General features: G+C 44.0%; 1 protein-coding gene and 1 long non-coding RNA gene across 2 annotated transcripts in view; one reads left to right on the top strand and one right to left on the bottom strand.

The window, feature by feature from the left end:
- Positions 1–15,272, bottom strand: part of Esr1 (estrogen receptor 1) — a 336,108-nt gene that overhangs the window by 244,984 nt on the left and 75,852 nt on the right. The gene's annotated exons all lie outside the window — the stretch shown is intronic.
- LOC121132842 lies at positions 5,275–11,399 on the top strand. Its single transcript, XR_005869502.1, has 4 exons — positions 5,275–5,315; positions 6,643–6,777; positions 7,308–7,490; positions 11,210–11,399. It is a non-coding gene; the product is annotated as an uncharacterized LOC121132842 (long non-coding RNA).

Genomic DNA, 15,272 nt, shown 5'->3' with positions numbered 1-15,272 from the left:
CTCTCATCTTCTTCTTTTTTTCTCTCCTGACTCCCACACTGAGCACAGTGTACTGCAGTGACCTCTGGGATGCCCAGGTAAAGAAGAGAACATGAGTTTGTCTCCCTCTCCTGCCCAGAGCAATCTCCAAATCTCGTTGTCAGTGGTCCCCTGCTCTGAGCTAGCTAAAGCAAGCACCCATCGTCATCTCCTCCCCACCTCAACACAGTGCTCTCTTACAGCCTCTTCAGACACAGTATCACTGACTGTCCCTCCAGCCACCCACATTAAAGCGTCATCTTTTCCTCTAGGGCATGACGTTCTTCTACCTTCTGTAGCTATCAATTCCCATAACTTCTCTCCCTTCCCACAACACTGCCCTAGCCCTTCCTGCTGCCTCCCAAGAACGGCTCCTTCTCTTGCTTTCCTCCCCTGTCTCTTCCCTGCTTCTGGCATCAGCTTCTTTTCCTGCCTGACATTTCACTGCTGCAGGGTCTACCCTGTCCAAACTCAGCTCCTTTAAGAACCCCAGCTTCTTAAAGCGCCGAGGCCGTTCTCTCTCGAAGACCTCTCCTGTTATCCTGTCGCCTCCAACAGATAGCTCGGACCTCAGCCAAATGAAAAATGTTCCAAAGACTCCCAAAGCTTTCCTCTTCTTCTTCTTCTTCTTCTTCTTATTATTATTATTATTATTATTATTATTATTATTATTATTATTATTCCTCCTTCTTCTTTTTCTTTTCACTTTCCTGGCTTGTCAGACAACACATATGCCTCCTTAAGGTTTGGCCCAAGCACCATGGTTTCCCCATGGTCATCCTCCATGCCCTCCCTCCTCTGAGCCCCAGCTGTAGTCTCAGCCATTTGTCACCGTCCTCCCTGAATTGAAGTTATTTTTTCACCTCATCCCACTGAGGAGCAACTCAAACACAAGGTCTGCCTCTGAGAACTTGAATACCTACCATCCTGTCTGGTCATTGTTAGGTCACCAAATATGGGCTAGTTTCCTATCTAGATACTTCAAATGACAAAATAACACCTCCATCTGTCTGAATGACCATTTCTGAAAACTAACTTTCCACGTGACCCCATGACCATTTGGCACTTTCCAAACTGTTTTCTGCTGTGATGGTATCTTCCGATCTTCACAGAAACTGGAGCCATAAAATCAGACTTCAAACCCATCTAATCTTGAGGCATAAATTGGCAATGCTTGGTTGCATGATTCACCAGAGAGCTTTCTATTTTAGTTCTTAACCAGACAGGAATAGGACCAGACATAGCTTTTTACATTTACAAAGAACATTGTCCCTCTACACGAAAGAAATAAAAGGGGCTGTAGCTACATGATAGCTTGTGTGACTAGCATGGTCCCTGCACTGAGAAGGGAGGGTTAGCTCTGTTCAGATTAAACATCACCCTGATTATAAGTGTGTGTATGTATGTGTGTGTGTATGTGTGTGTCTGTGTGTGTGTCTGTGTGTGTGTGTGTCTGTGTGTGTGTGTCTGTGTGTGTGTCTGTCTGTGTGTGTATATGTGTGTGTGTGTTCTTTCCTTCCCTTTGTCCTTTCTTTTCTCTCTTTTCTTTTTAAGACAAAATCTCAGCCTGAAGCCCAGGCTATCCTGAAACTCACCATGTAGCCCAGGATGGCTCTAAACCCATGATGAGCATCCTGACTCAGCCTCCAGAGTACTGGAGTCACAGGAACATGCAAGCTCAGAACTTGTCCTTGAGTCCTGATTTGACACTGGTTTCCTCTAAAGCAGAAGTATAATGAGTTCCCTTCTAAAGGGCTCCTCCTTTTAAAGATAGTGTGGGCATTGATTGTTTTTTAATTGGCTTCTAGACTTTGATCTTAGAGTTTTGCTTTTTTGAAGCAAAACCCATGTACAATGTAATGTACATATGTTAAGTAAGCAGCCTGACAAACATGGAGAGATTTGACCATTAACAACCAATCAAAGTTTAGATTATTTGACTATTCCAATCAACCCAGAGCATCCCTTAATACCTATTCTAACCAATCCCCCAACTTTACAGGCTGATTTGTTGCCATAAAGGACTTTATTTCTACCTGACCCAGGTGATCAACCCATTGGAGCACATATAAACCCATTTTCAAATAACAGTGTGCACATCAGCTTCCCCTAGCAACAGGATGCAGAGCTGTAGCATCCTCAGTCGAAGCCTGCTGCCTGGAGTGGGACCCCCTGAAAGCCCCTGAATTTTACTAACATACTTTCATTCATAAACCTTTTAAGGATAGCAGGCTTTGAAGGCATTAAACTGTTAAGCCTGGAAGCGTGCCAGGATGCACAGTAACCAGAAGCCAATGGGACGCCTTATCATTCCACCCTGTTGCCAATATGAAGAAAGTGTATCTGTCCACTAGTAACTCATACAAAGTCCTCCAGTAAGTCCTGTGACCTCAGATCTACTCTGTCTTCCCAATGGTGGTTGCCAAGCATAACAGCTAGTCTCTATAGCAGATCAGCGAGCGATTCAGAGGCAAGGTTCAGCTTAATAGAATTCAGTCTCTTCCATCTTACCTTTTCTTGGAAGCTTTTTAAAAAATATTGTACAAACTTTTTATACTATCTACCTATATTGCATGTGGAAGAAGGTGATTCAGAAAGGGCTTTCATGGCGAGTGCTGTAACACAGGAGTTGCAATTATCACAATTATTGTCACACAGTGTCCTTCTTTTATCTATTGTTTACTTGAGGAGTCACATTGTCAGCTTAGAGGGTTACTCCTTTGTGCAGTGCAGTAGCCAATGGCTAAATACACTTAAATTCACATAGATTTATCTACTGTGAGGAGAGTTACACACACACACACACACACACACACACACACACACACACACACTACACAATCAACCAAGAACTGTCTCCAATTTCGGAGCCAAGCCCATCAAATGGTAAAAAGAAAAGCCAAAGGGTAGCAGAGCATTTGAGTTTTGAGCCTTTGTCTAAGCCTTTCCTTGTATTTAGTCACAGCCATGTCTGCCTCCCACTCTTTCTGAGTCCCCTGGACCCTCATGCTAGCTGGCAAATGCCCCTCCTCTCTCCCGCCCCCCTGAGTTGCAACCAGGCTGTACTGAGATATTAGTGAGTCTGTAATCATGCCAATGGCTGATGACTCATTCATTCAGTTCACCGAAACAGTATTGATTACTATATTTACCAAGAGCAACTCTGAAGTGTCGGGTACTGTCTTAGTCAGCTCAGGCTGCCATCACAAAATGTCACAGGCAGGGAACTCAAGCAGCAGGCATTTCCTCTTTCTTGGTTAGGGAAACTGAAATGTGAGAGCAGGGCCCTCTTCCTAACCCACAAGTCACCTGACTTTTCAGTGCGGCTGGGTCATTATAGAGTGAGGGCAAGAGAAGAAAGAGAAAGAGGTGCCACTCCCTCTAGGTAAGGATGAATAAGATTGATGACATCACTCACTCAACCTCAACTGCCTCCTAAGGGTTCTATAGGTGTTGTGTCCAAGTTCTGAACCCCAAAATCACCAAGAGACCCATTTCGATGTAAAAGCAAAGAGTCTTTTATTGTTGTTGTTTAACGAGCTAACCCCATTAGCTCGGGCCTTTCATCCATTCACCATGGTGGATGGCTGGAGAAAGACCCCAAGAAACCGTGAGCTGGGGATCTTAAAGGGCAGCGTAAGGGGACTGTCTAGGGGTATGAAACAGTCTCAGGATTGGTGCGCTTCCAGGCTTAACAACCTGGTCGGTGTCGGTTGGTCAACTGGTTGTTATGGCCCACAGGTCCTCCCAGGGCGGTTGCTGTGCTCTGCATGTCACTGCTGTGCACTTGTCCGTAAAGCACACCCAGAGTCATAAAGCACTGTCCTGTCTGCTAACTTCTGATTGGTTCCTTGCCATGAGGAGGGCATCTGACCTCCTAGTGACCAGGACAGGAGTGACAAGGTCATGTGAGCACATGGTAGCCTGTCATGACTGCTAAAACGGGGGTGGGGGTAGGAGGCGTGAGGGTGGGGGGTGGCTGGTCATTTCATATAGAGATAGTCTCAGGTAGATACAGATTCAAACTTTGAGTTTGGAGGAGACACGAGTTAGTCAGTGTTGTTGTCGTTTTTTAAAAAGTGACACAAGAGAGAAAAAGTCCATGCAACAGAGTTCAAGTGAAGGAGTTTTTTTTTATTAGGGAAAGGGATCATAAAAAGGTGAGGGGGAGAGGGGAGACCAGCCTCCAGGGACAGGAACAGTGTGAGAGAAGAAAGAGAGGCAGAGAGAGAGACACAGAGAGAGGGACAGAAAGAAAGAGAGGAGGATGGGAGGTAGGCAGGGCCCCTTAAAGGGGACTGTAGTGAATGTGCACAGGTGGTGCTCTTAGTGGCTGCAGCTTAGGGTGTACCCTGTCAGAACCCTAAGGACAGATCAGTACAGGTGCCTGAATACTAACAAGTGTCAGTATCCAAAAATAAACCAAGCAAAAGTTTCTACCCTCCAAGCTACCAGAAGTTTAGGGTGGTTTTTCCCCTTCATTTCTTCCAGTAGTTTTCCTTTTCTGCTTATTTTTTCTTTGCTCTTGTGTATGTGTACATGTCATTCGGTGTGCCTGCCCTAGTCTGAGTGAGGTAGATGTAAGCAGAGGTCAGAGGTAGACTTTGAGTATCTCCCTCCATCACTCTTCACCATAGTTTTTGAGACAGGGTGTCTCCCTGAACCTGGAACTTCTAATTAGACCAGACTAGCTAGCCACCACGCCCCAGGGATCCCCCTTGTCTCTGCATTCCCAGAAACAGAACTAGAGGTACACACTGATCTCATTTTTGCATGGGTATTATGCATCCAACCTCAAGCTTGCATGGCAAACCCTCTATTGACTGTACCATCTTCCCAGCCCTGCCTTTCAATTACCTATTTTATTGTCCCTCTGCACTTGGTCTGCCTGTCCTGAGAGGTTTTGCATTGCTCTGTATTTGGTACCTAAACCTCCACTCCTCTCCAGTCTCCTTCCCTTGGATCGCCTCATCATCTCCCAGAAGTTAAGACTTCAAAACAGAAAAATCTCCACCTAGGATCTCCACCCTAGAGAAAGGCCCCTTCCCAGATGGACCGCTTTTACCCATAGGTTCACTTAGTCTATAAATACAATTTAACATTCAACTTCTTCATAGCTAATTTACTTTTCTCCCCAGACTGATGGAGAAGTCCTGTGTATATGTCAATAAAGCACTGTTGGCCAATAGGGAAGCAAGATAGGTGGGACTAGTTGTCCAGGAGGACTCTGGGTAGGAGAAACACAGGGAGTCACGATGTAGCCACCATAGGGATAAGAAGTCCGGACCTTTTCTCCGGTAAGAGAAATACTTAGATGGGTTAAACACTTAAGTCAGAGCTAGCCAAACAAGAAACAAACAAACGGCCAGTAGCTTCATAATTAATGCAGCGTCTTGTGTGTTGTTTGGGAACTACAATTGTGGCAGGGCCCGAGCGGATGGCGGGGCAGGCTGCTGTCTATACCAGACCTGTTCTTCCTCTCTGTTTCTGAGCACTTCATACACAACACTGCACAGGCCCAAAGAACTCGGCGCTCTAGATCCTGGTTCTCTTCCTCAGTCTTGTGTCGGATCTATCCCAAACTTTTATTTCTAGTTCCTCATGAGTCTGTCGTCCATCCTCACACACACTGTGATTTCCAGGCCACCATCTTCTCTTCAAGGTCGCTGCCTCCACCCCTTTTATTCCCCACCCCCTGAACTGGAGAAAGAGCTGTCCATAACATAAGCAAAGAAACCTGTGTCGCCATCCTCGATTCTCAAAAGTCACCCCATCTTCCCTCTCCCAGGGCCTTTCATTCCTTCAAGCAGATGACTTCCAGTGTGCAAATACTTACTGTAGATATGAGCGTTCCCATATGCAGGTTTCTCTAAATGGAATCTTTCCATCTCCCTTTCCCCTCTGTCTCACAGGTAGCCTTCCTTGAGACAGCCACCAGGAAGCCAGCCGTGATTTCCTCTTGGGTGCTTTTATAGATGCCCATGTCTCCCTGGTCTTTGCCTGTTCCTGCTGCTTTCAGAGAATATCACAGACCATGTAATGAATAAACAATAATAATTAATTTGGCTGTGATTCTGGGGGCTGGAACTCCATGATGGAAAGGCTGCTTCTGTGTAGGACTCTGACGAAAAGGCTCGTGTGTGTGACGGAGAAGACTCAAGCTAAACTGCTCTTTTTCTTGGACTGGCTTGCACAAGGATGGCCTTGGTTGTCTCTTGAAGTTCTGCACCTTTTAAGACAGTTGCATTGGCTGCTAAATTCCAACATTGGTTATGAAGACAGCATCCAAACCATAGTACTCACTGTCATTCCAGCCCTAGACCTGGTGACTATTGGACTTCCTATTTGCTACTCTCCACCTCACCATGGTTGTAGAGCAGGCTCTTGGGGGTTTTTTTCAAGGTCTCAGTGCACAGTTACATGACATATAGTTGACCCCAACAAATCCCACTTGAAGGATAAATTTAGAAATCTGACTTGAACCTACTTGTCTTGCTAACTGGCCTCCTTACTGGCTTAACTTGGAAGAGGTGGCCACTGCCACTCAAACTTAGCTCCAGAGCTTGGAGGACATATTGGAAATAGACTCACATTTTCTAGAACAATCCATGTTTTCTATCATAGAAAGGATCATAACAACTGGTAACACCTCTGCTCATCATGCCCAACCCCTGGAAAGGCTTATGAAGGACTGAGGCCAAGAAAGACAATGGCAAAGCACTGGATGCAATGAGCATCATCTAAAGCACCGAGCTCAGGGTAAGTCTTTCTTCCTAACCCATCCCCAGGCTCTGTGGGTACCACACCCTCCTTTCAGTATGGTCCATGGTCAACACAAATTTAATTAAGGCATCATCTTTGGTGTCTCCATGTGCTATTTTTAGAACCTTAGGATCACCATCTTTTTGGAAAACACTAGAAGACTGTTTCCCACATTCCCAAATCACTGGGGAAGAGGTGAGGAGCGGGTTTGAGAACATCATGTTTTCCACAAACACTGGAGTAACTTGTGTTCAGGGACATGACTTCTGTCAATAGATCATGAAGAAATGGGCATCTGCCTTCTGTCCATTGCTCCACAGAAAACAGTTCATTCAGGTCTCATTTTTTTTCCTTCTCCATGTAATTTGAATTGAACTTTCTTGCTACCAAACACGTTTAAATCCTTCCCTGCAGCTGCCAAATTGTACAAACTTGCAAATGTAACAACACCTTTAACAACAACAACAACAAAAATAACCAAACAGAACTAATAACTTGACTTGATGAGATATATTTCCATTTACAAGGGAATCAAATTTGAGAGATGCTCAGGCTCCTGTCTGGGTTGCTACAACAGTGATGGAGGAAGCTGCTGTAGGATCACAGAGAGTTCTCCTTCCTGAAAGTCGATAGCCCCTTAAAGGGACTGGAAAGCTGAACGTAAACCCACAAAGGTTCAGGAGAACTCAGTGGCAGACGACATCATAAAGGTATTCCTTTATTTCTTTACTGACACATGCGGGTAGCTTTGGGGCCACAAATCCAGGGGGAAAACAATGTAATATCTCCACAAATGTTAGTAAATGGTCACATCATACAAATTGTACAGCCCCCCACATCCCCAATCTGCTTTCCACACTCTATTCTTTTCAGCTTCCTGTTCCTACCATAGGCCATGTTTACAATGTAGTCAAGCTGTCTGTCTCTATGCGCTTTCCAGGCAGGCCATGTTCAGCCTATTCATCATGGTGGGATGTCCCATCAGCCCCAAATTCCGATCCATCCATGCAGCAGAAGGTACATGGTGGGCTGGGGGGTTTGTGACATTGGGGTCCTCGATGCCTCTCCTTGCCTTCCCCTTTCACAGGTCCAGCCAGTGATAACTCTTCTTAAGCACAACCTCTACAGCCCTTACTTCCCGTATAGATGCAGCCTCCAAGCTGTGTGACTTTGTAGCCCTTCAGCCCCATCCCATCATGACTCCAGCTTGCTCAGGCCCTCTGTCCAGCCAGAAATAGAGGGGCACTTTTCTAACTGAACCAATTTCCAGTATACCTCCTTTTATGCTGTAATTGTCTTCCTTCCTTTCTTTCTTTGAGGGGTGGTGTTTTGGTTTCTTTTTCAAGACAGGGTTTCTCTGTGTGGCTCTGGTTGCCCTGAAACTTTCTCCGTAGACCAGACTGGCCTCGAACTTAGAGATCCACCCTCCTCTGCTCAGATTAAAAGTGTGAGGCACCACTAGCTGGCAGGAATTTTACTCTTAGAGAGAGAATTCTTATTAGATGAGTTCTCTAACTTACAGAACTACGGAAGTACACAACAGAAAGCGTAGATCTTGGAGGAAGCATTTCTGTGAAACACACATGCCACAGCTTTTCTGTCTCAAGACATAAAATATCACAAGAATAGGCTGTGTTAACCCCTCTTCCTCCCAGCAAGGCTCAGGTATCCAGAAAGAGTGTAAGAGCCAGAATCTGGGGAGGGGAAACACTGTGAAAGGCTGTATTCTGGACACAACACAGTGGTTGCTCTTGTGAACTCATTACAGCTGTGGTCACTGTCACAAGGCCAAGCCAACGAGTTCAGTCAGCATTGCAGTAGGCAGCACATTCTGGGCTCAGTGTGTACCCCCATTGTAATAACCCCTGAAAAGGGCAACTTGGCTGATTCACAAGACAAGAACTTTGAAATAGTACTTATTGCTAGTATTCAGGCATCTCTACTGGCCTGCTCTTGGGGTTCTGACAAGATACGTCCTCAGCTGCAGCCACTAAGAGCACCACCTGTACATATTCACTGTGTTCCCTTTTTAAAAGGCCCTGCCCAGCGCTCTCTCTCTCTCTCTCTCTCTCTCTCTCTCTCTCTCTCTCTCTCTCTCTCTCTCTCTCTCTCTGCCTGTCTTTTCTCTGATGCGCCTGTCCTCAGAGGCTGGTCTCCCCCCTTTTCCCATTCACCTCTCCCAATTAAAAAAAAAACCCTCCACCCAAATTCTGTTGCACGTCGTCTTTCTCTCGAGTACCGCTTTTTAAAAATACAACACTTATAAATATGATTAAGGAGCTTAAGGAGAATAAGAATAGATGTTTGAATGAAGACCCCCAAAACACAACAAACATTTGGATGTGGATAATAAAACAGTTCAAGATATGAAAAGACATAGAACCTCTGAAGAAAAGCCAAGATGAAATATAAGTAACTGGAAGTGAAAAATTAAGACTATCAAACAAAAAAGCTTAGGGGAAAGTCTCACTGATGGATTATAGATTATATCAAGAGAAAGAAAAGAAATAATATATATCTCAAAGATGAGCTAGAAGAAATAGATCTCTCTTCTCCTTCCCTCCTCTCTCTCTCTCACACACACACACACACACACACACACACACACACAAAACTTTTAAGAAGGTGACATGCTGAAATGTGTCCAAAGAAAGAGGAAGTGGTTGTAGACATGAATATGAACAAAATGTATTTGGATGGGCAATAGGACAAATAGAATGTATTCTAAAAAGAGGAGGATGGAGAGGAGGAGGTGGCAGCCATGTTAAATCACTCCAGGATTGTCCAAGGCAACTGTTCTTTGTGTTTCAGTAAGGCTATATCCCATTTACCTTATAGGAGTGGTCCTTATTGATGGGTCAGTGATTAATAACATATTAGAAACAAGCATGAACACCACCTGCAGTCATGCTAGAAGATAACTCACCATTAGATTAGAGAAGTTGAAGATCTCCCCCCAAAGGAAAATGGAAGGCGAGCATATTCCCAACACTGAAAATGTACTCATTGACTGCAGGCTACATGGACAGAAACATTAGTAGCAATGAAGTCTTCTTTAAGCAATAGTATAAAATGCCCCAAAGTTTGAGTTTAGTGGTCCTATTTCCACTTGCTGCTCTTTCATACAAAATGAGATCTTTGACTCCTCATATGATAATACAGCTTTTTCAGAATGGATAGAAGATCAACTAAATTAGATACAGTTCTTGCTCAGTGAGCCTGGACATGCCGCTTCTTGTATATAAATGTGAATTCATTCCAGTGAGTGTTTCCCAACCAGCTGCAGATCACCTTCATTCAGTTCTAGACAGCCCCTCTGCCCATCACCACCATTGCTCATTGGGGTTATCAGACAATTTCTGGGTAGTCAACAATACTTGAGGTTCTGTTATCTCTTTTTCATTTTGTTGACGGGGAGCTTACTCGAAAACCTCTTCCATCTTCTTCCTGGATGCCTTATGGACCTTGATGGCAGGTTTTGCTTTCACTCCAATCTGGAGGTGGGAAGAAAGGGAGTTGGCAAAGGCAACCAGATTGCAATAACTTGTTTGGGAGCCAGGTAATGGTAAGGGTGGATTCTTTTTCCCTAACAACTACTGCAGTGTGAATAAGACAATCCCATTGGGAGGTCTTTTTGTTTTCTTTCAAATATATTTGACCACAAAACATGTTTTCTAGAGTAGATGGATCCCATTCTTGTCACTGTTAACAAGGTCAAGAACTTATGACTAGACAGGTCATAGACCCTAGAGGAAAACCTAATGCTATTTGTTCTACTAAATGGGCAAGGTATTAAATTGATTTCCAATGACATATTACTGTGCCCAAAGATTAGTTCATCTGCTGACTGTCATCAGAGATGCTTCTTCTTACAGTAGATGACAATTAACACAGAGATCTTCAACTGGCCAATGTTCACAGAATAAGAGACTGCGGAGTCCTCAGCCCTAAATGGGACTTACATGACAACACTCCTCCAAGGGCCAGGTATCTTAGCAGAAAAGGGGAGGAGGATTATAAGAGCCAGAGGAAATGGATAGCATCAAGGAAACAGTGTTTTGCAGACACAACAGGGCATTCGCACAAACAAACTCATAGCAATTATGATTACATGCACAAGTCCTGCGCAAGCTCTAGCCAAACTGCCAAAATGTACTTGAGTGAGGAAGTGGGAACAAAATTGTATTTGAGAGATTCTGGGAGGAGAGTCAGCTTTCTTTAATTATGTAACCCTTGGTAAGTCAACCTCACTCCCAAGAGTAGTTTGACAACACAAATGGACATGATGGGGGAGGCAAAGAAGGAGAAAACTCAAAATTGGGTGGTGGTGGAGAGAGTAGATAAAGGAGTATAGTTGAAGGGTGAGCATGATTTAAATACATTGTGTTAAATTCTCTAAGAATTGATTAAAGTATCTTTTGAATTTTAGATGCAATAAAGATCTATTCTTCAAAACTTGCTTGTGACACTTCCAGAAGGACTGTTTGCTTAACAAGATGTCCTTCCGATTCAGTACAAACCAGCACTACTTCTCTGGGGATAAAAGATCACCATGCAGAATGGTATCTGAAGCCAGCTACATAAACTTGGAAAGCAGAAACTCACTTACTACTCCTGTGTGGCTACAGAAATGAGCGGTTGTAATGTTAGTTCTTATGATTAAACAATGTTTACAGATCCATTGAAAGCCACCTTCCATTGCTCCCACAGGAATGTCTTACAACTTGAGTAAACACCCAACACAAGATGTTAAACCTTTGTAACTAAATGATAAATTGTGGACAAAACCATCTCTGACATGTTGAGAAAAGGATTGTGACTGACACAAAGAGAAACAGGAAGCATTTTGAAGTAGCCTGTCAATATTAGCCCATCAGTTCTAAGAGCCTTAGCTCTTGGAACATGGATGACAAAAGTATCTAAAGTATCTAGTATCACTTAGAATTCCTTTATTCACAGAATTTCAGTGAGGTAGAACCACACTTCATCTATTTTTTTCTTAAACATACCCTTTAGTCTATCGATTCATATAATCAATGAATAACAAGATCTAAAGACTATAGAAACCCACTGGAGCCAATAGGAGAAAAACAATTATCTCAACCTATTATATATCTGTGGCTAATTTCCACCCTTTCAAAAGAACCCAATAGTTGTTTTCATATTAAGACAAAATCCACCTGTTTTGCATTTATGAATTTTTTATTCATACCAACACAAAAATGAGGGTTTATAGGATGACTACTCTTCATAATTGCATACACTCTATCCCAAATTACTAGGAATTAATGAGAAGGAAAATGTTAACAATAACATCATACTCCCCTAATGTTTTTACATTTTTTTCTATATTGCAATCATGTGGTTGTAAAACCAAACCAAGTAAATTTACATTTTCTACAGGGAAGTAGTTGACAACCAGCTATGCGCAGGCCTTTTCTCTTTGAAATAGCTAAGCTTCATGTTGAATTCATCACTAGATTTTGAAATGCCTTGAAGCCAGTACCATATTAACTGGTACATATTTATTGGTCAGCAAATATAGTAGAAGCAAATGAATGAGGGAAGACAATAATCAAATCTGCTGTTTAACTTACTGTAGAGTGTTTTTAAATTTTGTACCTGTCCCTTGGGGGCCACAAAGCCTTTATGAGGTTTTTGTTGATGTCTGAAATATAGAATGATGAATTTGTTAGAACTACAGGGCAAGATGACAAGTACTAAGCAACAGATGTCAGAGTCACATGCCTCCAGCCCTTCCCTGCACTCATGACCAACATAGGCGTTCTGGTCATTGCCCTGAGTCTCCTCTGAGATTTTTGAGCCTAAGATCAGCCCATAGCGTTGATACAGCATCTCAGTGAGTTAGGGAATTCCATAACAATGTGGCCCAACAAAAAGACTCATCACACATAAAGTCAAGACACAGGTCAATAAATCTAGGAGCAGGATGGCTGGCTGTCAGGTCCTATGTCTCCATCCCTGATGAGGTTTGACTCTGCTCAGCCACTAACTCCCTGAGATCCTCCACTGTCTTCACTACTTAGATTTGATGCTCTTGGTGAAGTGTGATATCCAACTTTCTAAACAATCTTTTCTTGTGTCCAGAAAGTTTTAGAACTTAGCATCAAATGCAATCATAAAACTCCTTGAAGGCAGAAACTTAGCCCAAGCACCCATTCAGATCTGTGCAATGCCGAGTGTTTGGGCACTAGGAAGACTGTCATTTTAGTCTTCCAATTAACTGGGTTAAGGGATTCGACTGTCAATAGATTGCAAAAGCTGAACCATGTGTATTAGATCAAATGCGTATCTACATGGAAAGTGTAACAATGGAGATGTTTATTCCTACCACCGTGCTTAAATCCCTGAACATTAGACGGCATGTTCAAAGTGAAGTTTAAGGACACTGTGGAATTATTTTTTTTAAAATATAGTGGTAAGGGGGGGTGCTCCGATCTCTTGTACATCAAGGCCATTATGAAAGCATCAGGAATTGGGAAAGTGGAGGATTTTTCTTAAAGAACTTGCTGAACACTTGCACTTTAGAAACAAAAAGTGGACCAAACCTGCCTCACCAAACCCCAGGGAAAAAGCCTTGATTCAACCCCTAGATGAAGAATTCCCGGATGGACATCAGTATCTACTCACAAAACTTAAGGACAAAGGAATTCTGGCCCCAGTTCTGAGGGCAAGTGAGACGAGATCACACTAGGATTGGACAGTTCTCAGAGTTCATAGAGGCCACGGGTAGCAGACCACGTGTAAAAGAGAATAACTAAGTAGAGTACCTGATGGAATTCAGGGATGATGAGTCAGAAGCTGCCCCTGTAGCAGGGGCAGGGGCAGGGCCAGGGGCAGGGGCAGGGGCAGGGGCAGGGGCAGGGCCAGGGGCAGGGGCAGGGGCAGGGGCGGTTCTATTCTGAAGAATGGATGAGACTCAGAAACCACAATGTGGATGTTAAGACAACTGTAAAGTGTGGAGAAATGGAAGCATCATCCGCCTGAAGGGAGCAAGGACCAGGCAGGGGGGAGGGGAGCTCCTCGGCAGCGTGAGGAGAAGCAGAAGCCTCAGCTGTGCCGACTCACAACCAGCAGACCCCACCTTGAGTCTCCAAAGACTCTCTGGACTCGGGACTTTTGAACAGTGTTGGAACTGTTAGCACTACGGGGAATCTTGAACTTGGACTGAACACAATTTTTCACCATGGGATGGCCATGAGCCTAGGGCAGCCAGGAGCTGCTATGGTTTAGATGTAAAATATCGCCCACGGGTTCATGTGTGTGAACATCTGGTCCCCAGCTGGCGCTATTTGGGAAGGTTGTGGGATCTTTGAGATATGGGGACTAGCCAGCAGTCATGGGGCTGTGGGAGTAAGGTCAGAGGACAGTGACCCCAGCCCATTTCCAGCTATCGATATCCTGACTGGCACGAACTCCTTTCACCAAGCCACGCCTTCCCCACCAAGACGGACTATATCCCCTGAGCCATGCATCAGAATAAATTCTTCCTCCCTTAAAAGTTTATTTTAAGTGAAAATCAGGGTAGCTGCAATTTGGATCTGTCCCAAGAAGGTTGCTAGAAGAAGACAACAGACCAAACAATAGGAAGTACTCTGGTAATTATAAGAGGTGACTCTTAAAAGTCCGTGCTTCCGCGGGCAGAGGTTGTAGCCTTACTTACATGCATTGAGGGATTTACAGGTGCCAGGACCCAGGGCTGGGGTCCAAGAGAGTGTATTCAGAAAGTTCCCGGATGAGCCCTTGAAAGGGGGAGAGCTCTAGCACCTGCTAAGGGCCCAGAAAACTTGACACCCGCTCACGCCAGTGTTGCCCAGTCCCTGTCTCTGCTCCTGACCTGCATGTGCCAGCCCTGCCGGGATTCTAAGTATGTGCTGGAAGATACACAAAGATAAATAAGTTAGGGGAGAGAAAAAGGAGACCAACTTCTCCTAACCACCCTGTAGGTAGTGAGTAAGCTTGTCTGGGCGTAGGCCTGGAAAGGTGAAGGGTAATGACATTAAATGATATTCACAATGGACTAGTTGTATTGATTACTGACTAGAGGGCCTTTAACGCTTGGAAGTGACCAGAAATTCTTGAGGTTGCTTTATATTAACCTTATGGAAGGAAGTGATGTCACGTATAGGCACAGGAACATTCCAGGTCTTTTCATTAAGCTACAGCCCACTCTCCAGCAGAAGATCCCACTAACAGTCCCTTAAGGAATTAGGTCTCTTTCTTACCTTTCCCTCTAACAAATAGAACAAATGGATCTCGTAGCTGATAGTTTAAAGCAGGGGTTCTCAAACAGTGGGTCTCAACCCCACTAGGGGTTGCATATCAGATATCATTCAAATCAGATATTTATGTTATGATTTATAACCATAGCAAAATTACAGTTATGAAGTAGCAACGAAAATAATTTTATGTTGGGGGGTCAGCTCAACTTGGGAGCTGTCTTAAAGGATCTCAGCATTAGGAAGGTGAGG

This window comes from Mesocricetus auratus, unplaced genomic scaffold (assembly GCF_017639785.1).
Source record: "Mesocricetus auratus isolate SY011 unplaced genomic scaffold, BCM_Maur_2.0 Super-Scaffold_100018, whole genome shotgun sequence".
Taxonomy (NCBI): Eukaryota; Metazoa; Chordata; class Mammalia; order Rodentia; family Cricetidae; genus Mesocricetus; species Mesocricetus auratus.
This window is presented reverse-complemented; position numbering and strand designations above follow the sequence as displayed.